Source organism: Canis lupus, chromosome 26 (assembly GCF_003254725.2).
Source record: "Canis lupus dingo isolate Sandy chromosome 26, ASM325472v2, whole genome shotgun sequence".
NCBI lineage: Eukaryota > Metazoa > Chordata > Mammalia > Carnivora > Canidae > Canis > Canis lupus.
The window spans coordinates 19,176,287-19,201,021 of record NC_064268.1 but is presented as its reverse complement, the minus strand read 5'-3'; the positions used below and the strand labels follow the sequence as shown (position 1 = coordinate 19,201,021).

Sequence of the window (24,735 nt, the reverse complement as noted above, 5' to 3'; positions counted from 1 at the left end):
TTAACTTAAACGAGCCTCTGTAGATTATTCATTTGGTAAATAGATGTTTATTGAAAAAATATTAACTCCTTCTAATGTTTCTGCTGAAAGATGAGAACAAGAGATAAAAACTATTCAATACTTCATCAGCATTTTACCCATATTTGCCACTGAAAAGGTAAAAATATGTATATATTTTGCTCGGATTCATTTTAAGCACTAAAATGCTTAAAATGAAGCATTTTAAGCTTCATTAAAGCTTAAAAGAGAGAGAACATCAGTGATAAGCACACATGGCATGTGGGTTTTGTTATAAATCCCATGGGCAAGAGATCTTCAGGTCTCCTCAACTCTTTGTACAAAAATGGTATTTGCTTTAATACAGTGAAGATGTAAGAGGAAGAGAACAAAGGTCAAGAAAATGCCTAGGGCACCTGGGTGGCTCAATTTGGTAAGCATCTGCCTTTGGCTCAGGTCGTGATCTCAGATCCTGGGGTTGAGCCCCGAGTTGTGCTCCCTTCTCAGTGGGGAGACTGCTTGTCCCTCTCCCTCTGCCCTCTTGCTGGTTCTCTCTTGCTCTCTCAAATAAATAAAATTTAAAAAGAAAACATCCAATAACAGTACTTAACCTGCAACAGTAGCTTGTGAGGTAATAATAAAGAGTTCCCATCAAATATAGGACACTCTCTGATAAATGCTTTATGCTGCAAAAGCAATTCTGAATGAACCTTCCCATCCTCGATGTCTGGCATATAGTCAATGTTGCACTTATATGTGACCTGCTGGGGGCGGGACGTCACTCGGAAATGGTTTGTGAATAGCTTTACAGGTCTACCCAGCGTGCCTGCAAAAATGAATCCACGTGTCAATAATGAAACAAGCAGACCGACTGTACCTAAATAATGTGGATATCCCAATACTGAAATCCAAAGTTAGGCCAAACAAGGATATTAACCACCAAACACAAACATTTACATACAGCTGATGTCCAGAGTATGTATCATCCATTTAGAGGAGTCCTCACTCAAGCAGACATTTAAAGAGTTAAAATAGAAGATTAAAATATTTAACAAGAGATCAGAAGAAAGATCTCTAACACAAGGCTTCCAACAGGGGGAGTGGGTGGGGAGCCAGAATAATGTTAATGCTGTAATTATGTTCAGGTTTCTTTTTTCTAAAGTCTCAGTGCATTCAAAGAGCTGGGTCATTCTGTCTTAGTGGCTATAAAAGGAAGAGAAAAATGGAGAGTCCATCTAGGACGCTCTAATAGTCTCTGTTTCTGCAAAATTGGGTGCCATTACAACAACGTAAGCAGATTGGGAGCTTACCTCCACTCACAGTGATGGCATGAAGCTTTACACACACTCTTAAACACAAACATGCACAGGTTTCACGTGAACAATTCCCTCATGCTGGGTCGTTAACGGCCAGCATACCTGTTGTGGACTCTCTAACATGTTCCAAGTACTGTCCGGTATCCACCACATGGTCTTGAAAAATGCCCCAAAACGCTTTTTCTCCTTCAGTGAGGTTGCCTGCAGTCTAGTTGCCAGCTGAAGTTCCTCTACATGGAAACGGATGTGAAAGCCATGAGTGTTATACAATAAAAAAAAGGGGGGGAGGAAACATAAAACCACAAAGGACAATATTAAACACCAGCTATTAAGTAAAACTAAGTTGAGGTTGCTGGAGTTAGGAAAGTTACGACTGTCCAAGAATCCAAAGGGTATTTCAGTCATTGGTCACCAGAAAGGGGGAATGGGACCTGGAAACCCCTCTGAACAAGACCCCACCCCACATCAGTGGCCGGCCTGGCCAGCCCCACATCCATCCCCATGGAATTTACTTTTGCGCCAGACACTTGTTCGGAGTGCAAGCTTCAAAGCAGAAACTTTGTCCTTAGCCAGCGGCTTTATAGGCCAATCACTTGGCACCTCACTGCCCTCTGAATAAGCAGTTTATTTTTAAGAAGTGCATGAAATTGCCTTTGATACAAAATAACTGAGACGTTCTTTTTATTAACAGCTACTGGAAAAGGCTCTATTTTTTAATTATGTTGAAATATGTATACAGATTTTACGAGGCACCATTTGGAGGACAAGACAAAGCAGTCTTTCAAATACCCTGGAAGAGGGGATTTATGAAGATGATGGAGGAGTAGGGTCCTCACCTCACCAGGTCCCCCCGACTTACCTACAGAACTTCCAAACCATCCTGAACACCTACGAATGTGACCTGAAGTTTAAAGAGAGAGCAGCCGGAACTCTACAGAGAGAAAAGTTTTGGCTTCTAACAAGACAAGACAGGAAGGGGGAAAGGGAAAGGGAAAGGGAAAGGAAGAAAGCCTGGGGGAAGGTGGGGGGGTGGGGAGCTGCGGGCCAGAGGAGGTGGCTCCAGCCTGGCGGGAAAGCCTGGGCGCCCCTAGAGCCCAGTCCCGGAGAGGAGGGCGTCGGGCTGAACCCCAGGAGGGGCGGCGGAGCCCCCAGGCTCCCGGGGTCACGAGCAGACGAGGCGCGCCCGGGGCAGAGCGCCCCACAGCCCGCGGGCCGAGCTCGGGACAGCGCTGGAGCCGCAGCCGGCGGGGCCTCGGGGAGAAGCGGGGGGCGCGGGGGCAGGCGGGGGCTCCGGGCGGGCGGGCGCTGCGCCTACTGCCTTCGGGCGCCCGCCGCGGCCCCGGGAGCGCGATGCAGGCAGCACAGGCCCCGGAGCCCAGGGCGGGGGACACGGCCGCGGTCCTGCCTCCCCCTGGGGCGAACAGAGGCTTCAAGACTGCAGAATTAAGATCTCATCAGGCAATTAAATGGGGATTAAATTAAAAAGCAATTAAATGGGGATCCCTGGGTGGCGCAGGGGTTTGGCGCCTGCCTTTGGCCCAGGGCACGATCCTGGAGACCCGGGATCGAGTCCCACGTCGGGCTCCCGATGCATGGAGCCTGCTTCTCCCTCTGCCTATGTCTCTGCCTCTCTCTCTCTGTGTGTGTGACTATCATAAATAAATCAGAATTTTAAAAAAATCAATTAAATGAGGTTCAATCCAAATTGGGGGTCCTAATGGCAAGGCATAAGGTGCTGGAAGAAAGAATGAGCAACACAGAAGACTCCTTGATGGCAAGGAAGGAAGCTGAGGAAAACAGAGAAAAACAATGAAAGGACCACGAGGAAAGGTTAAGGGAAATACATGACAGCTTCAGAAGGTAGAATTACGTATCACTGGGGTTCCAGAGAGCACCCAGAAGGACAGAGGGCCAGAAAGCATATTTGAACAAATCCAAGCTGAGAACTTCCCTAATTTGAGGAGGAGAACAGGCATTCAGACCCAGGAGATAGAGTGGTCCTCCTCCCAAATCAATAAAAACCATTCAATACCTCGACACTTAATAGTGAAACTTGCAAATTCCATAGAAAAAGAGAAAATCCGTAAAGTAGTTAGAGACAGCAGATTCTTAACGAATATGGGGAGAATTATTACATTAATAGCAGACCTCTCCTCAGAGACCTGGGAGGCCAGAAAGGGCTGGCGGGATTGATTCAGGGTCCTAGATGAGAAGAACATGCAGCAAGGCTCTCGTTCAGAATAGAAGGAGAGATAAAGAGCTTCCAAGATAGGCAGAAACTGCAAGAATATGTGACCACCAAACCAGCTCTGCAAGAAATATTAAGGAGTATCATAGGAAAATTAACATGCTTCCAGAAAATTTGTTCAGGTTTAAGTGAGCAGTTGAGATAGAAATGATTTATATATGCTGTGATTTAGTCTATGGTTTTATTCCAAAATTAGTCACCATGCAGAGTCTGTTTTTATAGCGTATGCATAATGATTGTACTATATAGGAAGGATGACGTGGTGTTACATTATCCCTAATAGGAACAATGCTTTTAACTGTTAAAGAGTAATCTTGCTTTCCTCAGGAGGGGGGGAAAAAAACCAACTCTACAGAGCTCCAGACATTCTGTACAATCCCTTAGAGGATGGGGCTTCTGCACACACTTTTGGTCAAAGAAGAGACTAAGGGCACATCTTTTGAAAACATTCTAATGAAATGACTCATGCACCCATTCCACCTATAACTGTAATTTAACTCAAATACCAATAACTAGAGCTTGGCTCAGCAGGGATTCCTTAGAGCCAGGTATAAAGCCTTGTGAAGGAAGCCGGGGTATGCCACCCCAAAATATACATATATATATATTTTTGGGAAGAGGAATCCAGAAACAAATCTTAGTGTTAATGTCTTCCCATATATTTACCTTTCCAGTTTGCTGCCCTTGATAGCCTAAAACTGCTTTTCTTTAGGTTATCATTCTTTCTACAAACGTATTATTGTTCTTTGCTGAAGATGCTATAAAGCCCACAGTTTTAAGCTGCTGCTTTGAGTTCCTCCTTGTTTTTGATTTCTTCGGTGTGATGTGCACTGCAAACCTTTATAAATTTTTTCTTTTGATGATATCCTCTTGGTAATGAGTCCTCCCGGAAATCCTAAGATGGGTAGATATGGAGTTTAGCCTCCCGCCACATCAGAACTCATTCTAGTTGTATCCTCATGGAAGAACGCAGGCAAAAATGAACTATTTGCTTGGTCGGCAATAAGCCTGGGGCTGGCCATCCCAGAGATGCAGCTGCCTACATGAGATTGTGAACTTTTTGCATCCGCTACACTGGTGGACTTTCTCCTAACATACTGAACACTGGAATCCTCAAATTAAAACCCCAAAAGATCCAAGGTCTTTCTTTCATGCAGAAAGGATTCTGCACATCAAGAAACAGGCATGTTGAGGTTTTCAACTTAAATATCACTTGCTTTACATGGTGGTAACATGCTTTTTATATGAAGAAATAAGAACCGTTTACTTAATATCATATAGCTACACTGTTCTATCAGATTATCTTTTTTCTCACGAAACTAAAACATTTGCAATGTCGCATCTTGAAACTGTTAGTGTTTGTAGCATTGAGATGTTTTGCAAGTATACACCGATGACGGAGACTGACCCTTCCTTGTGGGGAAATTTATGTTAAGTTTGAAAGTAAAACACCTGAGGGATCCCTGGGTGGCGCAGCGGTTTGGCGCCTGCCTTTGGCTCAGGGCGCGATCCTGGAGACCCGGGATCGAATCCCACGTCAGGCTCCCGGTGCATGGAGCCTGCTTCTTTCTCTGCCTGTGTCTCTGCCTCTCTCTCTCTCTCTCTCTGAGTGTGACTATCGTAAATAAATAAATTAAAAAAAAAAAAAAAAGAAAGTAAAACACCTGAAATGCTATATGTGCTATATTTCCTGAATTGCCCGTACTTAATCTCAATGACATCGGATCAGAACACTATGATCATATTTTAATGACTAGAGTCCACTGTGCATTAGTTGGGCAAGAAAAATTTCATTTTGACTGATAGTACCCTCACCTGTATAATGGAAATGTACAGGACCTAGCCCTTTAATTTGTGAATCCTACTCATTCTTAACATTACAAACTATGTGCAGAGTGACTGCATACCTGCAGTTTCTTAAAAGGAAAATTAAAAAACAAGTTTTTTCTCTTCTCCAGAAGTTTTTCCTTTCTGGTTTTGACATTAAAAAGCCCAACCTTGGGATGCCTGGGTGCCTCTGAGGTTTGGTGTCTGCCTTCCGCCCAGGGCGTGATCCTGCAGACTCGGGATCGAGTCCCGCATCAGGCTCCCTGTGTGGAGCCTGCTTCTCCCTCTGCCGGTGTCTCTGCATCTATCTGTGTGTCTCTCATGAATACATAAATAAAATCTTTGAAAAATGATTGAAATCTGATGTTCTGGATAGCCTTTACATGGAAAAAGAGATTGTTCTCAGTACTCTTAGAACAACTGCAGAACAACTGGATAGAGAAAGTCACTCCCCCAGTTAGGCCTCATATTGTTACGTTGAAGATGACTGGACGTTTTCTTCATAAATTCACACCTCCCATACGTTTCCTTCTTGTTACCTACACTGCCGGGATCTTGAAATCCCTTCGCGGTGATGGCCTGGGGGAAGCCCACGTATCTTTTTGGGCTTCTCCCTATATTTATGTCAGCTTTCGTATCTGTACATAATACATCCCAGACACAGGGATAAACAGGTAACATAGCTGAACTATCAGGGGGCATTATCCTAAGGTTCTGTTGTACTAACATTTCTGTTTCCTCGGCATCTTAGGTTTGCTTCCTAGGCCTGTAATTAAACGGTGTCTGTTTCTGATGAAGCACTCTAATTGTAACTTGCCTCAGTTAACTCCTGGGAGTGAGTTTGTAAAAGCCTACCTTCTCAGGTATCTAGGCAGGGTTGACTATTTATGGACTGTGGCATTCACCGTGAAAAGTGCTACTTAAATGCAAGGGATGCTTTTCAAGAACTCTGACGCCAGTAAAATGTCCACATTAATAAAATGTTCTCCCTTGAAACATGATTCTAGGTAACTCAAAGAATAAGCCCAAGAAGCTTCTGGATAGAAGTATGACCAAAAAACAATTATTGCACCATCTTTCTGATCGAGGAATGTCAAACATTAGATGTGTTGTCTAGTTTATGGATACATAAAAGGAACTCATAATCCATCCCCGATACTATCTTTTGTACCACCACCAGGTAGAAATGAATAGGGCAGAAACGACTGATCCCACTTACCTGGGAAAGAAACTGGGGCACAGAAAGCTTTAGCAGTCTTTGTACGTCACACATTCCTTTTGGCTTTCTTTTGAAGGCTCCTCCATTCCTTGAAAGGTCAGGTAGAAATATCAATAATGGAATTCCAGTGCTGGAGGATCACTTATCCTGACCCTTTCCCTTTTACCAAAGAAGAAACGGAAGCCCTTCAAGATTACCCATTGATACTCCGAGAAGTTCATAAACGTCTTGATTTCTGAAGTGTCACAAAAATCCTACACGATATAAATAAGACTGTTGAGTGGGCCCTGACACATCTGCAGCGCAAGACACCTTGAGTTTGATTTTAATTATATTACAGTTGACTGTATTATATTAAAATAGAATCCCCCCTGCTACTCTAGAGAACCCCACAGTGTCGGGGCCCCACCCTACCTATTCTCGCAGGGCAGCTCGGGCTTCTGCTCTGAAGAAGGTGGGCTCTGGGCAGCCCCTGGGCATGGCCGGCCTCGGAGGGAGGATAGAGAGCTTCGAAGCCCCTGCTGGAAAGGGACAGAGAGGTCTGGGGTCTCAGGCAGTCAAGGTCGGCTATAAACAGCCTGGGAGCCCTTTCGCCAGTGCTCCCATCCCTCAGTGTACAGCCTCTACCTGCCCACCCTGGACACAGAGTAAGAACAAAATATTTGAATAATGAATAGCCAGAACTTTCCCAAGTTGCTAAAAAGTATATACACACAGATTCAGGAAAAATAAAAGAGTCCAAAGTAGTATAAAAAAATAAAGCAGGCTAGGAACCCTGGCTGGCTCAGTCAGTGGAGCGAGGGACTCCTGACCTCAGGGTTGTAAATTCAAGCCCATGTTGAATGTAGAGATTACTTAAAAATAAAATCTTTAAAGTAAATAAATAAACCAGGCCAAGAAATAATATAATGAAACTACTGAAGTCAGTGATAAGGAAACATTTTAAGGTAGAATGAGAAACAAGAAACATTGAATATAGATTAAAGGAAGGAAAAAAGCAAAGAAGAGGAAAAGAGGGAAGGAAGCAAGGGAGGAAGGAAGGGAAGGAAAGAGGCTCATCACAAACTATCCAAACAAGAAGATGATGGAAAGATATCTTTATAATTTGAGAAAGAAAAAAAAGATCTGTCACCAGGAAATTTTGACAATCTTTGTGACCATGGATTAGACAATTTCTTAGACTGGACATTAAAAGCTCTAAACATTAAAAAATGATAAATTGGGGATCCCTGGGTGGCTCAGCAGTTTGGCGCCTGCCTTTGGCCCAGGGTGTGATCCTGGGGTCCCAGGATCGAGTCCCACATCGGGCTCCCGGCATGGAGCCTGCTTCTCCCTCTGCCTGTGTCTGTGCCTCTCTCTCTCTCTATGTCTATCATGAATAAATAAATAAATAAATAATCTTTAAAAAAATGATAAATTGGACTCAGCAAAATTAAAAATATTTACTCTACAAAAAACAGTGGTAATAAAAGATAAGCCTAGGACTGAGTGAAAATATTTGTAACACATATATGTGATAAAGGACATGTAAGTTGAATATCTAAATAATCTTACTACTCCTTTAATATGAAACCAAGTAACTTAATCAAAATGGGGTTTTGATTATATCATACATTTCACCATAGAAGATAAATGAACGGAAAATACACAGGAAAGGACACCCAACATCATTAGTCATTAGGAAAACACAAACCAGATCACATATGATAGCACTACCTGCTCAGCAGAATGGCTGAAATTAATAAAACCAATAATACTAAGTTTTGTTGAAGATGAGGGACAAAATGATAGTAAGAAATGACATGTACCACTGCACTTTGGAGAGTGGTTTGGTAGTTTCTCAGAAAGTTAAACTTGACTTTCCTAATGATCCAGCAAGTCTTCTTATAGGCATTTACCCAACAAGAATGAAAATGTATGTTTACACAAAGAACTATATTTGAATATTTAACATAGCTTTATAAATAATAGCCAAAACCTGGGCATAAAAATAAAGTGTAACTATTTTTACATCAGAGAATACTGCTCAAAGGTGAGAAGGAATGTACATTCATACAAAAGACAGAGGAAGTACAAAGGTGGTAGGGAACATTTGAGTCCACAGACATCACAGAGACAAAGACATATGGAGGGGTGAGAGGATATGTGGCATTCAGTAAGTACCTATTAGATAATTGGATAAGTTACTGTTTCTCTTGTATTTGAGTCATTTGGTTTGAACATTGAGTCAGAAGATACAGGCAGCTCATGGTAGGATTCAGAATCTGATTATCTTGTAATATGAGTATTTTGACAGGGTAAGGAAAAATCTTGCACAATTATTATGATGATTAAGTCTTTAACTGTGAAGACACAACAGTGTCTGGGACAAAGTAACCACTGCATAAATGCATGCTATTGTAATTATTAGGCCAAATAGATTTGTCTTTTAGAAAGATCTCTCATCCCAGAGTGTACCGGACATGTATGAGTGGATGCAGTTACACGCTGGGAAATAGCGGCAAGGCATTTTCAATCATTTACAATGGAGATATTGAAATCCTGAAGCATCTTCTGTCTTGCCTGGACACCTGGAATGTTCATCATTCTCTCCTGCTATAGTAAACTATCAAATCCTATCAATTTTTCTAGATGCCTGTGAAAGTTTATATTTTTCAGTGAAGCTCATCTACACCACCGTAATTTCAACATCATCTCTCCTTAGGAATATTATTCCATTGACTCGATACTTTTAGTGTTTATAACTCCATCTATTATATATATAATTTACATATTGATGATCTCTATCCAGTGACGTAAGCCAGTAAAGTAATAATTATGTTATGAACTCTAATGATTATGAACTATAAAGTAATGGCAGGTAAAACTTTTAAAATAATTTTCTTTGAAAAAATTAACTGTATCCACAAAAATATTTAGATTTTCAGTATTTAATTTAAAAACTTAAAACTGCCTTTTTCTCAAAGGAACAGCATTGATTTATAGTGGAAAAGAAAAGAGTAGGTGAATTATGGATAACAATCAATCATTTGAACTAAAATAATTAATGATATTGATATATTTTCATCGATAGAGAACAGAGATTTCAATTGACTGAAGTTTCCTTAAGGGGGTGGGAGTGAATGGGTGACGGCACTGGGGGTTATTCTGTATGTTAGTAAATTGAACACCAATAAAAAATAAATTAAAAAAAAAGATGATTTTAGTCAAGTAAGTCAGGTGAGCTATAACTGCTATATAATTCTAGAAAAAATAATGAATTCAAGATTTTGAATTTTTAAAATGTAGTTTGATTAAACAGCAATTCTGGCACAAATATTTTTGTTATGGTAAAATACACATACAATTTACCATTTTAACCACTTTCAAATGTGAAATTTAGCATTTACTCTACATGCACAATGTGTGAAACCATCACTTCTATCTAGCTCCAAACATTTTTATCAACCCCGAAAGAAACCACCTATCTATTATGTTCCCATCGCTTCGTGCCCAGCCCAGCCTCTGGCAACCACAAATCTTCCTGTCTCTATGTATGTGTCAGCGTGGATTTTTGATATAAATGGAATCATATTAATATGTAACTTTTATGTCTGGTTTCTTTCCCTTATTATAAAGTTTTCAAGCTTGATCCGTGTTGTAGTATGTGTTAGGACTTCATCCTTTCTAGGGCTGAATAATATACTTTATATGTATTATGTCACCTTCTGTTCATCTGTTCATCAGTTGGTGGATATTTGCATCATTTCTACCTTTTGGCTATTGTGAATTTTGCTATGAACATCTACATACAATTTTTTGTTTGAATAATAGTTTTCATTCTTTTGAGCAGATACCTAGGAGTGAAATTGCTGGGTCAGATTGCCATTCTCTGTTTAAGTTACTAATGATAAATCTTTTTATTAAGATTTATTCTTTGCTGTGTTGATATTATGGCTAGGGAATCTGAAAGAGATTATATATATATGTGCAGGTACAACTTCACATGCCAATGTATTACTGAAACATATAGAGAGATATACATGTGTATATACATATATACGTCACATGATAGGCCTGAAAAGTAATCTGTTAATAGAAAATGTTTTGGGATCCCTGGGTGGCGCAGTGGTTTAGCGCCTGCCTTTGGCCCGGGGCGCGATCCTGGAGACCCAGAATCGAATCCCACGTCGGGCTCCTGGTGCATGGAGCCTGCTTCTCCCTCTGCCTGTGTCTCTGCCTCTTTCTCTCTCTCTGTGTGTGACTATCATAAATAAATTTAAAAAATTAAAAAAAAAGAAAATGTTTTCCTCATAATATGTATTATTAACTATAATGCTATTGATTAATGGCTATATGCCAGATTTTTATTACTAAGATTTTGAACATGAATAAGTCACCTTATACATGGTTCTTGCCTTAAAAAAAATTAAATCTAAATGAATACAGAAAAAAATACAGGAGAGCTAGGGAACGAAAGGTAAGTCTGATCCATAATGGGACGGATAAAAATCTTGTATGTGTTTAGAATTGAAAAACAAACTTTATGTGGCTTTTCAATCTGAAGATCCTTATATGAGGAGAGGATCTATATAATAATAAGATCATTCTATTGTCAAGCTTCTAAAAAATCAAGAGCCAGGGCAAATGAAAGTTGGATGGCTTTGGAACCTAAAATAAACTAGCAAATTGTACTTACTGAACCTGGATCCAAACTGTATTCTGCCAATCCCCTCTGAAGCTGGGAACTGGCTTTTCTGTGTACTGGTTTCCAACATGGAGTCACATTTCAGTTAGGTCCCCACCCAGAGGGAAGCATAGATGCAGTAGTGGCTGAAAGATTCTTTTGAAACTAATAAGCTGGATTTCCTTGAGATTCAGGACACTACATGAAAAGGTTTCCAACTTTGGATTTCTCGCAACTTTGGATCTCTCCTGCTGTTCCCTATGAAACTGGGAGAGGATACTAGAGTAGATTATGTGGTTCAGATCATCTTACCACGCTGGTGAAGTTAAAATCCATAGCAGATGGATTTCAAATAAGCCTTCCACCTCAATACTGCATCTCAGTCTTCCAATCCAGATGTATGTATTAGCACTCTTGATGCAATCACTAAAAGAAGTACTTACAGCTGTATAATCAGCTGCAAAATAACTTGGTGTAATTCACATGACTGGTTTATTTATCTATTTTTTAAGATTTTATTTATTCATTAGAGACAGAGAGAGAGAGAGAGAGAGAGAGAGAGAGAGAGAGGCGGAGACACAGGCAGAGGGAGAAGCAGGCTCCATGCCAGGAGCCCGACGCGGGACTCGATCCCGGGACTCCAGGACCACGCCCTAGGCCAAAGGCAGGCACTAAACTGCTGAGCCACCCAGGGATCCCCACATGACTGGTTTATGACCAGCAACATCTCTGTCAAAATGACCATTGTGTGACTATTTAAATATTTTGGTTTTACTAGATTCTTCCCCTCAGGTGTTTAATAACTATCAAACAAGAATGAAGAGCTGGGTAAAATGGTGAAAAACTTCAAAGAGGTGGCCAGCATCCCTGACTTGGTTTATGTATACAAATTCTGACATGGGCATATAATAAATAAGTAGCATCTATAAGCATTTTGTATACAGATAGAGAATGTTGCTATTACCTGTTTATATTTTTTCTTTCTCTTGATTGAATGAAAGTTACTTAAGGAGAGTTTATGGTTTTTTTCTTTCTTGTTTTTTTTTATCCCAAACCCCACAAAGTCCAACCTACTGGTGATAGATAAATGATCAATTAAGAATGAGTGAATTCAGATGAAAATTCTAGGTATCTTAATGGTTTCTAGTGATGACTTTCAGGGTCATGTATCTAAACTCTTCCATTTTCAGACAACATGCTATTTATAATGGGCTTATTCATACTACATTGATATTAATCTTTTACCAGAATGATTAAAGGAATGATTTTTTTGTTATAAAACATTTAATGTTAACCTACAACACAATGGAAACTTTTATGAAAAAAATTTAAAGTACACTAGATTTCTTCAGTAAATTATCACGTAAACTATTCAGGCTCAGTACAAGTTGGGACACTGCATCTTTTGTGGAGGGATTTCCTGTTTGCTGCATTCCTCACAAGTCCTAAAAAAAAAAAAAAAAAAAGGAAACAGTTGCAAAGTGGAGCTCCTTGTTCAAGCACCAGGTAATACTCCCCTGATTTTGCATTCTGGGGGTTATCACTCCTTCCTCCTACAGTCATTTTCTGAAACTCTTTCCTTGGCCTTGGCACCATTAGCAATTTTCATAATGACTGCTCAGTTGAAGATTCTAGGTTCCTTATTATTTTTTAAGAGATATTCTCCGATCATTTTTTATCCAAACATCACAGTGGAGGCAAGCAAGGACAAAAGAAGTATTTGCTGCAGGAAATTATGCAGAAGTGGAAGAAAAGACCAGAAATGCCCCCACTAACTGCAGAAATTCAACTGACTCCAACTGGGTGTCTTTGCTTGGTCATTTCCCATGTTATTCAGTTGAATCTACAACGTCAGTTTTGGGATGCAGAAGAGAACTTGAAACAAGTGTTTTTTTTTTTTTTTTTTTTTTTTTAGGTTGATGGCTTGCTGTTTGATAAACAGCTGAAATAACCCAGAGGTGATCTGGAAATGAGAGAATCCTTGCAGATCATCGGCTTCTCAGTATTTTCTCCCTTGCAGGTCCCATGGAGTTCCGAGGTCCTTGGGAGTAACAGATTGTACTGGCTTTAAGTGACAAAATGTGCATCCTTCCTGGAGGAGGAAGGGAGATGACACCTATGCAGCAGCCCTCGGTAAGGAGACAGGAATGGGGTCTGAGCAAAGCAGGCTTGTTTCCACACGTACTAGGAAGGAACATGTGCTTCAGATAAAACTTCCTGAAACCTAAAGTAAATGGGTAGGCCATCCCAAGAACTGTACCGACATACACTTTTTCTTAATAATCTGGCATCTGACCTCCTTCCCTGAGCAAGTATTGAAAGTCCAAGAGACATAACGTGCACATTGTAGAATAAGATGCAGACTGAATTAAGGAAAAAGTTTTACAACTTCCCAAAGACGTGTGGGCAAAACACCCAAAACAATACCCAACCTAGAGAAGGCCCTTATTATCCTGCCCTTCTGTGTACTGCCAGGGAAATAGCTATGAGTTTGACAGGGAGGAGAACTCGAAGTTAAGTGGGAAATTCCTCTTTGCATGGTTGTAAGCATGAAGCAGACTTCACATAAGGCTGAATAGAGAACATGCTTTATCCTGGTATCCATTCCAGATACCTTTCATGCCAATAGACAGTGACTTCCCACTCATCTAGCCTTGAGGCAGCAGTAAACAAAATGGAATAATAGGCAGCCAGGAGCAAAATTAAATTAAATTTTCCTAGAGATGGTGTTTTAGACATCTGTGCCAAGACCCCTGGGTAATTCCCGGGCTCCCTAGGTGGTGCCTTGTGAGGTTCCTTATCCTGTCCCTTACCCATGTTTACCCCAACCACTGGTGGGATGCAGAGGAGAAGCCACGTACATCACTGCTACCTAAAAGAGAAAGAGTTGCCCTTAGATTTTAGGGAAGCAAGAGAGAAAGCCTTTGGAGACTGCAAATCTACCACGTTATGTTTTATCTTGATATGAAGCCTGGCCTCAAAGCATGCTAGGCTCCAGTTACTTCAGTAGGTTGCTGTGTTACAAGTCTGCACCAGTCTAGCTATAGAACACTTTGGAATATTTGCCAGCTCATGCTGACATCTGTTAATAATACATGGCATGACCCATGTACCCAATACCATAAACTCAACCAAAGAAGGGACATCCATCCAGAGGTTAAAAAACCCCTATTACCTCAACACAGCAATAGAGGGAGAGAATTAAAACCTGCCTCCAGCATGTGGCTATATCAGAAACTAACTGTACCTTCCAGCAGATTACACACACCTGGAGTTCTGTCTTGGCTCCCTTCAAGGTTTCTAGTTCTATCCTTGAACCACCACCACCACCACCACCACCCACTTCTCCCACTGAGACAGGCAGGGCACCATCATGGGGTTCTGCTGGTTCTACCATTGACCCTGCTAGTCGTTTGGGAAGGCACCAAGATTGGCAATTCAGGAACACTCGGGGCTGGGCAGGAAGAGCACGCACACATCAGAAGAGGAATGAAGAGCTGCTATCCTTTGGTTCAGATTGCATAGTAACCATCTAGTACGGATTCCAAGGGACAACTGCAGTTAATGAGTATACACAGAGTTCACACTGCATATATGGGGATATCTGTACAGAGACTTTGTAGGGCAATGAACTCAGATTTCCTCCCAATACTCCAAGCGAGGCGCGTAGATGGTAAGGAAGGACAGCAAGAGTTGGACCATAAAGAACCACCTCTCTAGGAATGTGAGAGGGACAATGGCAAAAATAAGCACAAACCAGCCCAGTTCACCTTTATTACACTCTTGTGGGCTAAGGACCCCAGGGCATGAATTCATGGGCTTAAGAATTGGCTCTTTATCAAATAAAGTTTAAAAAAAAAAACAGCTATGTTGTGGGACAGGAAATTTAACAAAATCCCCTACCCCTGGACAAGCAGAGCAGGACTGACTATTTTGGGCTGCACCTGCCTTGTGCTGACCTGCTTGTTACTTAAGGGCACAACATTGTTAGCCTCATTCCTCTGGTCATTACAAAGCAAAAAAAACATTTAGAAGTTATTCATAAAATGTGGGAAGTTCAAGGAATATCTCTCTTCTGTGCCTCTTCTCTGGTGGTGGGAGAAGCAAGTCGTCAGGAGATGCTGCAGTAGTAGCTGGTTGATAGATGTTTTTTTCCACTTTTATTTTTCATAAAAGCAAGGATGAATGAGAACTAGTGGGAATGTCCCCTTCCCCAGCTGGGACAATGACTGGGTCGAAGAGTCTCCTTTCTTTGGAAGGTGTGTGGTGCAGAGGCAGTAGGGAAGGGTGGGCTTGCCAGTGGGAACGTTCACTGCTGACCTTCGCACACACACACACAGGTGGTGACTCTTTTGGGCTGCATGGTTTCTGATCCTCCCTTAGGATACAGCAGTCTTAAAAAAATATTGTATTATAATAATAATATGAATTTCTCTCTCGGTTTTTGTTTGTTTGTTTCTCCATTTCTTTTTTTTAATTTATTTTTTATTGGTGTTCAATTTACTAACATACAGAATAACCCCCAGTGCCCGTCACCCATTCACTCCCACCCCCCGCCCTCCTCCCCTTCCACCACCCCTAGTTCGTTTCCCAGAGTTAGCAGTCTTTACGTTCTGTCTCCCTTTCTGATATTTCCCACACATTTCTTCTCCCTTGCCTTATATTCCCTTTCACTATTATTTATATTCCCCAAATGAATGAGAACATATAATGTTTGTCCTTCTCCGACTGACTTACTTCACTCAGCATAATACCCTCCAGTTCCATCCACGTTGAAGCAAATGGTGGGTATTTGTCATTTCTAAGTTTCTCCATTTCCTTTAGGGATTAGGGTAGGAGGGGAGAGGGAAAAAAAATGTCATTCATCTTTCAGGTCCTGAACAGAGAACTTCTGTGTGACTGAGTCTGGCCTCCTGAAGTGTGGGGGTGTTGGGCCACTCCTCTGAAGGGATGCAAGGCAGCACCCACCAGGGAAAGTTGGCTTCAATCTGAAACTTTTCAGGGCTTTCTTTCAAGGAGAAGAAGAAGTCATGGATTACTGTTAGAGACTGTGAAAAGTGGAATCACCTCTCTACTCGAGAATCATTGGCTAATTTGAAAATGATCTTGACACTTTCAGGGTCATCAGGGGAAGGCTCTGGGGGCAGACACTCCAGCTTCCCTTCCTTTTCCTCTTGTAAATTCCGCGCACCTCTCTCCTCTGCCAACTTTTGCTGTTGCACCTCCTCCTCCTCCTCCTCCTTGTGCCCCTTCAGCTCCGGCTCCTCCCGTGTCTTCCTTTCCTTCTCCTGGTCAGCCCTGAGAGAGGCCAGATAGGCCTCGTCTTTCTGTTGTCGCAGGACCTGGGTCTGATTTCGTTCTTCCCTTTCAAGGTGTTCTGACACGAGGTAAGTCTGGTTTGCATCCATGATACATGTCAGCTGGTTAATAAGGTCATCGGGTCCCACTGCAGTCATTCTCTGATCCTTCAGCATAATCAAGGCCAGGAATGGATAGGTGTTCCCTCCTAAAGCCTGCAAGTCCCTATATCCCGCAGGTTTATTTGTGGAGCATGCCCAGAGAAGCATCCTAGTGTTTATTAGGGAAATAACTTCAGGGCCCAGAGTGTGTTGCTACAGAACTCATCGGAGTCCTGGGGATCATCTCCATGAAGACAAACCAAAAGCAACCAAAGCTCCCGCTTGGCATCGTTAAGTGCCTGGCTGTACGTTCCCTGGTAGAAGGCAGGGTGTGCCCTCCCATATTTCTCTTCAAAAGAGAGCATAAATGAAACAATGTCCCCAACGGGGTCAGTGACCCGGCTGCGAGGGGCAAACCTAAATATATCAAGTATTGTGTAGGTAAATCGGAATGGAAGCATTATTAAGTAATAACCCCATCCAGGCAGCCCCCTTGGCTGTGGTCTTGCAACAGCATAACTGTAGGGCCTGTGCTCAGCTGTATTAACTTGCAGGGGTCAGGATGGAGGTGGGTTGAAAACATCTGGCACACCCTCTTGTTCATTCAATCGGTCCTGTACAGCAGCCTCTATGTCCCAGTAATGCTGTTCCAAGGGATGGCAGCATTGATCCATAGATGCTATGCCAGTCAGATCCTGAAACTGCAGCAGCTTCTCCGTCTGCTCCTGGGTTATATCCGGCTCCTCAGGCGCTGCCATTTGGCTGCCGCCTCTACGCTTCTTAAAGGAATGATTTGATTACCTCTTATTGTAACATAATTTCCTGTTTTTATTTTCATACTCTGGGTGTTTTGTTTTGTTTTGCCTGTTTAAAATTTTTCCTCTAATTAAGTTGCTGATTTTAAAAATACGTTACTCAAGGTTGCTTTTTCTTTGAACAGAATGAATAACAGTGCAGAATGACCACATTTAAAAAAAATTATGCTTGAAACAGTACTTAATTCCATGTTATTTGCCATATTCAATTTGGTTTTCTTTTGTTGCTTAGCCCTATAAGACTACCTTTATATAAATAATATTTCCTTTTAAGCACTAGCCATATGAATTAACAAATGTCATACCTGAACTCTCACTGAATCATATTAATTTTGTCTTAATAATTATGTAAAAAATAATTATGTATATGTGCATACTTTTTTGTGGGGAAGGAGTGTAGAATAAAAGAAAGAATGAAAACAGATCCAGAATATTTTTTCATTAATGTATCTTGAAAAAATTAAAATGTACTTGTCCATACAAGTACATCTTTATTAAGATGAAACTTTGTTCATAATAAATAATTATGCTATAAAACGTCTTAAATCCATAACCTTTGTCAAAATGGTAAAATTGCTGAATAAACTGGCAACATAACTGGAAAGAAAACACAGAACTATGCACACAGACACACATTAAATAAGTAGCCATGAAGTCACAGTTTGACCCAGTGAAGAATTTAAAACTAGAAGCAAAAGGTAGTCCTTTTATAAATTGCTGATCTCCTCATACACCTTGTTGCTACGTTAGTTGTTTTGCTTAGGAAAGAGGATCATTCTGACAGCTATAATTTGTGTTTCTCTATAAAATTGGAGTTGAAATATTATAAGATATTCTTACGATCTGTTTGATATTTTTAAGAGTATTATTTATACAATATTGAAAGAATGAGGAGACATCTAGTCACATAACATGTTTTTTATTTACCAAAATTGGGCATCTTCTATTACCTCCACGGTGGCATCCAAGCCATTTCCCAGTTGGCTTTGTTTAGAGAGGTAAAATTAACTCATTCTCTCACCATCAAGTGTCTAAAAGCCCAACTGGGAAATAGAGAGTAAGTAAGACCAAGAGAGATGATATTTATTGTCAAAAGGGATAACAGCTTAATAACTTAGTTATGTCTTCTATAATAAATAAGTTTGTATTACATAGATATCACATATGTAATATTTAAATATTACAAACATATGTTACTTATATAATGTATAAATATATAGTTACTCATATATATTAGTATATGTATCAATTGTATATAGATAGCATTGCTATTTCTTATATATATACCTACACATACAGAAGTATATATTGCATATGCCCTGTTTGTGTTTGTGTGTGTGTGTGTGTGTGTGTGTGTGTGTGTGTCAGTTAGGAAAATGTTAGAAACAAGATCTCAATCAGAAATTCAGGTCCTAAAGACCATTCTAAGACATTATACTTTATTTACTATGTGAGTTGTGTCTTGGAGCAATACTTCTGAAAGTTTGTTGCTTAAAGGAAGCATTGTGCTATACATTCCCACCTTAATGCCAGTTAATAAGTGAGGTAGGGGAAAGTGTCCATGAAGCTCCCTGGAACCTATTTGCTATACTACTCTAGGAACACTTTTAGTTATCTAAGCCCTCCTTATTGTTGTTATTTTTGACTTCACATATCTAGAGATCAATATATACGAAGTCATCTTTAACATCTGAGTACAACTCTGTTCCCATTATTCACTCACAGTCCTAAACACGGGATTTGGCGATTTAGCAGGTATTCCTTGAGTGCCTACTGTTGGTCTAGGTACTGAGCTATGGCTGGAAATACAATAAACAGATTCCCATACTCATGAACTTAATAGTTTAAGGTAGACAAGGAAATAATCATATAAAATACAAAATATAAGTGGCAGCATCTATAAATATAGAAAGCAGGTATTTCCTTAACTTTGAATGGCCAATTTGCATATATATGCAGCCCTCTGGACTGAGACCTGCAGTGCTCTGGAATTCAGCCAAGCCCAGAAATGATTTATTCTGGAAATTTGGGATCCCTGGGTGGCGCAGCGGTTTAGCGCCTGCCTTTGGCCTGGGGCGCGATCCTGGAGACCCGGGATCAAATCCCACATAGGGCTCCCGGTGCATGGAGCCTGCTTCTCCCTCTGCCTATGTCTCTGCCTCTCTCTCTCTCTCTCTCTCTCTCTGTGTGTGTGTGTGACTATCAGAAATAAATAAAAATTAAAAAAAATTTATTCTGGAAATTTGCTCACAGAGATGGGACTCAAACATGTGGCTGATTCATTTTTGAAAACTTTTATTGAAGATGTAGAGACTTTTTACCTTTATTTACTTTTAGGTAGAAGTCAAATATTTCTGAGGGCTGTGGATTACTGCAAACTGAGTTTTAAACTATCCAATGGTGTTAAACTTGATCAGATGCTCTGAAAAGATAGCATGAAGTTAAAATGGTGTTAAACTGATCAGATGCTCTGAAAAGATAGCATGAAGTTGAAAGTCAATTGAAAGACTGTAAACCTATTACTGTTTTCAATTTGAATGTTAGTTTGTGATTTGAAATTAGTGTGGAAGAAAAAAAAAATATCCAGTGATTAAAACTCAGAGCAGCATTGCTAAAACATTGCTCCAGAGGGGAGGGCTATGAAAATCCTATACAAATACATTCAAGAAGAGGTTTAGTTTTAAAAGGCAACAAAGGCAGTAAAATCTGTATTTTTCCATTCACAGTGTAAACTCTTTTAAATGCTATTTAGCTATTTGCTTATTGTATCTACTAGAGTTTAATGTAGAGAAACATGCTGAGTAGAAAAGTGAGCCCGCATGAAGGAGCCTGGAAATGTTATAGAGCAAAGCTTTTTCAAAAAGTATTTATTTTCTATATGGCCAACAACAGAAAGGCATGGGACACTATGGTGTACAGAGAGTTAAACTGTGTGCGTGTTTGGGGGTGGGGTGGCAAATGTAAGAAGAAATACTAATTCTGAGCCCTCAAACACCTTTCCACTTTTCTGATAGCAAACTCTATTTGAATATGCATGTTCAGCCTTTCCTAAGAGAAATCTTGTTCCTAGCCAAGAAAGGTAATGTCATATCAATCTAAATATTCAGCTATACATTGAATGTGCTGATCTGGTCATTAGGAACAAGGATACTGGTTACACATGCACTATTTCTGTTACCTGTTTCCTAAGAGATATCAAGATAATTGCTTTTTGTGCTTCAGTAATATTCTATGCATAATATTTCACTTGCTGCATTATTTTATAAGTACCTATCTCTGTATATATCTCTCTGCTTGAGGACGGGTACTCTTTTTTTTAAATTTATTTTTTATTGGTGTTCAATTTACCAACATACAGAATAACCCCCAGTGCCGGTCACCCAATCACTCCCACCCCCCGCACTCCTCCCCTTCCACCACCCTTAGTTCGTTTCCCAGAGTTAGCAGTCTTTAAGTTCTGTCTCCCTTTCTGATATTTCCCACACATTTCTTCTCCCTTCCCTTATATTCCCTTTCACTATTATTTATATTCCCCAAATGAATGAGAACATATAATGTTTGTCCTTCTCTGATTGACTTACTTCACTCAGCATAATACCCTCCAGTTCCATCCACGTTGAAGCAAATGGTGGGTATTTGTCATTTCTAATAGCTGAGTAATATTCCATTGTATACATAAGCCACATCTTTTTTATCCAACATCTTTCGATGGACACTGAGGCTCCTTCCACAGCTTGGCTATTGTGGCCATTGCTGCTATAAACATCGGGGTGCAGGTGTCCCGGCGTTTCATTGCATCTGTATCTTTGGGGTAAATCCCCAACAGTGCAATTGCTGGGTCGTAGGGCAGGTCTATTTTTAACTGTTTGAGGAACCTCCACAGTTTTCCAGAGTGGCTGCACCAGTTCACATTCCCACCAACAGTGTAAGAGGGTTCCCTTTTCTCCGCATCCTCTCCAACATTTGTGGTTTCCTGCCTTGTTAATTTTCCCCATTCTCACTGGTGTGAGGTGGTATCTCATTGTGGTTTTGATTTGTATTTCCCTGATGGCAAGTGATGCAGAGCATTTTCTCATGTGCATGTTGGCCATGTCTATGTCTTCCTCTGTGAGATTTCTCTTCATGTCTTTTGCCCATTTCATGATTGGATTGTTTGTTTCTTTGGTATTGAGTTTAATAAGCTCTTTATAGATCTTGGAAACTAGCCCTTTATCTGATATGTCATTTGCAAATATCTTCTCCCATTCTGTAGGTTGTCTTTTAGTTTTGTTGACTGTATCCTTTGCTGTGCAAAAGCTTCTTATCTTGATGAAGTCCCAATAGTTCATTTTTGCTTTTGTTTCTTTTGCCTTCGTGGATGTATCTTGCAAGAAGTTACTGTAGCTGAGTTCAAAAAGGGTGTTGCCTGTGTTCTCCTCTAGGATTTTGATGGAATCTTGTCTCACATTTAGATCTTTCATCCATTTTGAGTTTATCTTTGTGTATGGTGCAAGAGAGTGGTCTAGTTTCATTCTTCTGCATGTGGATGTCCAATTTCCCCAGCACCATGTATTGAAGAGACTGTCTTTCTTCCACTGGATAGTCTTTCCTCCTTTATCGAATATTAGTTGACCATAAAGTTCAGGGTCCACTTCTGGGTTCTCTATTCTGTTCCACTGATCTATGTGTCTGTTTTTGTGCCAGTACCACACTGTCTTGATGACCACAGCTTTGTAGTACAACCTGAAATCTGGCATTGTGATGCCCCCAGATATGGTTTTCTTTTTTAAAATTCCCCTGGCTATTCAGGGTCTTTTCTGATTCCACAGAAATCTTAAAATAATTTGTTCTAAATCTCTGAAGAAAGTCCATGGTATTTTGATAGGGATTGCATTAAACGTGAATATTGCCCTGGGTAACATTGACATTTTCACAATATTAATTCTTCCAATCCATGAGCATGGAATATTTTTCCATCTCTTTGTGTCTTCCTCAATTTCTTTCAGAAGTGTTCTATAGTTTTTAGGGTATAGATCCTTTCCCTCTTTGGTTAGGTTTATTCCTAGGTATCTTATGCTTTTGGGTGCAATTGTAAATGGGATTGACTCCTTAATTTCTCTTTCTTCAGTCTGATTATTAGTGTATAGAAATGCCACGGATTTCTGGGCATTGATTTTGTATCCTGCCACGCTACCAAATTGCTGTATGAGTTCTAGCCATCTTGGGATGGAGACTTTTGGGTTTTCTATGTAGAGTATCATGTCACCGGCGAAGAAGGAGAGTTTGACTTCTTCTTTGCCAATTTGAATGCCTTTAATGTCTTTTTGTTGTCTGATTGCTGAGGCTAGGACTTTCAGTACTATGTTGAATAGTAGTGGTGAGAGTGGACATCCCTGTCTTGTTCCTGATCTTAGGGGAAAGGCTCCCAGTGCTTTCCCATTGAGAATGATATTTGCTGTGGGCTTTTCATAGATGACTTTTAAGATGTTGAGGAATGGTCCCTCTATCCCTACACTCTGAAGAGTTTTGATCAGGAATGGATGCTGTATTTTGTCAAATGCTTTCTCTGCATCTAATGAGAGGATCATATGGTTCTTGGTTTTTCTCTTGCTGATATGATGAATCACATTGATTGTTTTACGGGTGTTGAACCAGCCTTGTGTCCCGGGGATAAATCCTACTTGGTCATGGTGAATAATTTTCTTAATGTGCTGTTGGATCCTATTGGCTAGTATCTTGTTGAGAATTTTTGCATCCATGTTCATCAGGGATATTGGTCTGTAATTCTCCTTTTTGGTGGGGTCTTTGTCTGGTTTTGGAATTAAGGTGATGCTGGCCTCATAGAACGAATTTGGAAGTACTCCATCTCTTTCTATCTTTCCAAACAGCTTTAGTAGAATAGGTATGATTTCTTCTTTAAACGTTTGATAGAATTCCCCTCGAAAGCCATCTGGCCCTGGACTCTTGTGTCTTGGGAGGTTTTGATGACTGCTTCAATTTCCTCCCTGGTTATTGGCCTGTTCAGGTTTTCTATTTCTTCCTGTTCCAGTTTTGGTAGTTTCTGGCTTTCCAGGAATGCGTCCATTTCTTCTAGATTGCCTAATTTATTGCCATATAGCTGTTCATAATATGTTTTTAAAATCGTTTGTATTTCCTTGGTGTTGGGAGTGATCTCTCCTTTCTCATTCATGATTTTATTAATTTGAGTCTTCTCTCTCTTCTTTTTAATAAGGCTGGCTAATGGTTTATCTATCTTATTAATTCTTTCAAAGAACCAACTCCTGGTTCTGTTGATCTGTTCCACAGTTCTTCTGGTCTCGATTTCGTTGAGTTCTGCTCGAGTCTTGATTAACTCTCGTCTTCTCCTGGGTGTAGGATCTATTTGCTGTTTTTTCTCTAGCTCCTTTATGTGTAAGGTTAGCTTTTGTATTTGAGTTCTTTCCAGTTTTTGAATGGATGCTTGTATTGCGATGTATTTCCCCCTTAGGACTGCTTTTGCTGCATCCCAAAGATTTTGGAAGGTTGTATCTTCATTCTCATAAGTTTCCATGAATCTTTTTAATTCTTCCTTAATTTCCTGGTTGACCCTTTTATCTTTTAGCAGGATGGTCCTTAACCTCCACGTGTTTGAGGTCCTTCCAAACTTCTTGTTGTGATTTAGTTCTAATTTCAAGGCATTGTGGTCTGAGAATATGCAGGGGACGATCCCAATCTTTCGGTATCAGTTCAGACCTGATTTGTGACCCAGTATGTGGTCTATTCTGGAGAAAGTTCCATGTGCGCTTGAGAAGAATGTGTATTCAGTTGAGTTTGGATGTAAAGTTCTGTAGATATCTGTGAAATCCATCTGGTCCAGTGTATCATTTAAAGCTCTCGTTTCTTTGGAGATGTTGTGCTTAGAAGACCTATCGAGTATAGAAAGAGCTAGATTGAAGTCACCAAGTATAAGTGTATTATTATCTAAGTATTTCTTCACTTTGGTTAATAATTGATTGATATATTTGGCAGCTCCCACATTCGGGGCATATATATTGAGGATTGTTAAGTCCTCTTGTTGAATAGATTCTTTAAGTATGATATAGTGTCCCTCTTCATCTCTCACTACAGTCTTTGGGGTAAATTTTAGTTTATCTGATATAAGGATGGCTACCCCTGCTTTCTTTTGAGGACCATTCGAATGGTAAATGGTTCTCCAACCTTTATTTTCAGGCTGTAGGTGTCCTTCTGTCTAAAATGAGTCTCTTGTAGACAGCAAATAGATGGGTCCTG

General features: G+C 40.3%; 1 pseudogene; it reads right to left on the bottom strand.

Moving 5' to 3' along the window:
- Nucleotides 1–16,131: 16,131 nt before the first annotated feature.
- LOC112676323 (FAS-associated factor 2-like) lies at nt 16,132–17,430 on the bottom strand (annotated as a pseudogene).
- Nucleotides 17,431–24,735: the final 7,305 nt, after the last annotated feature.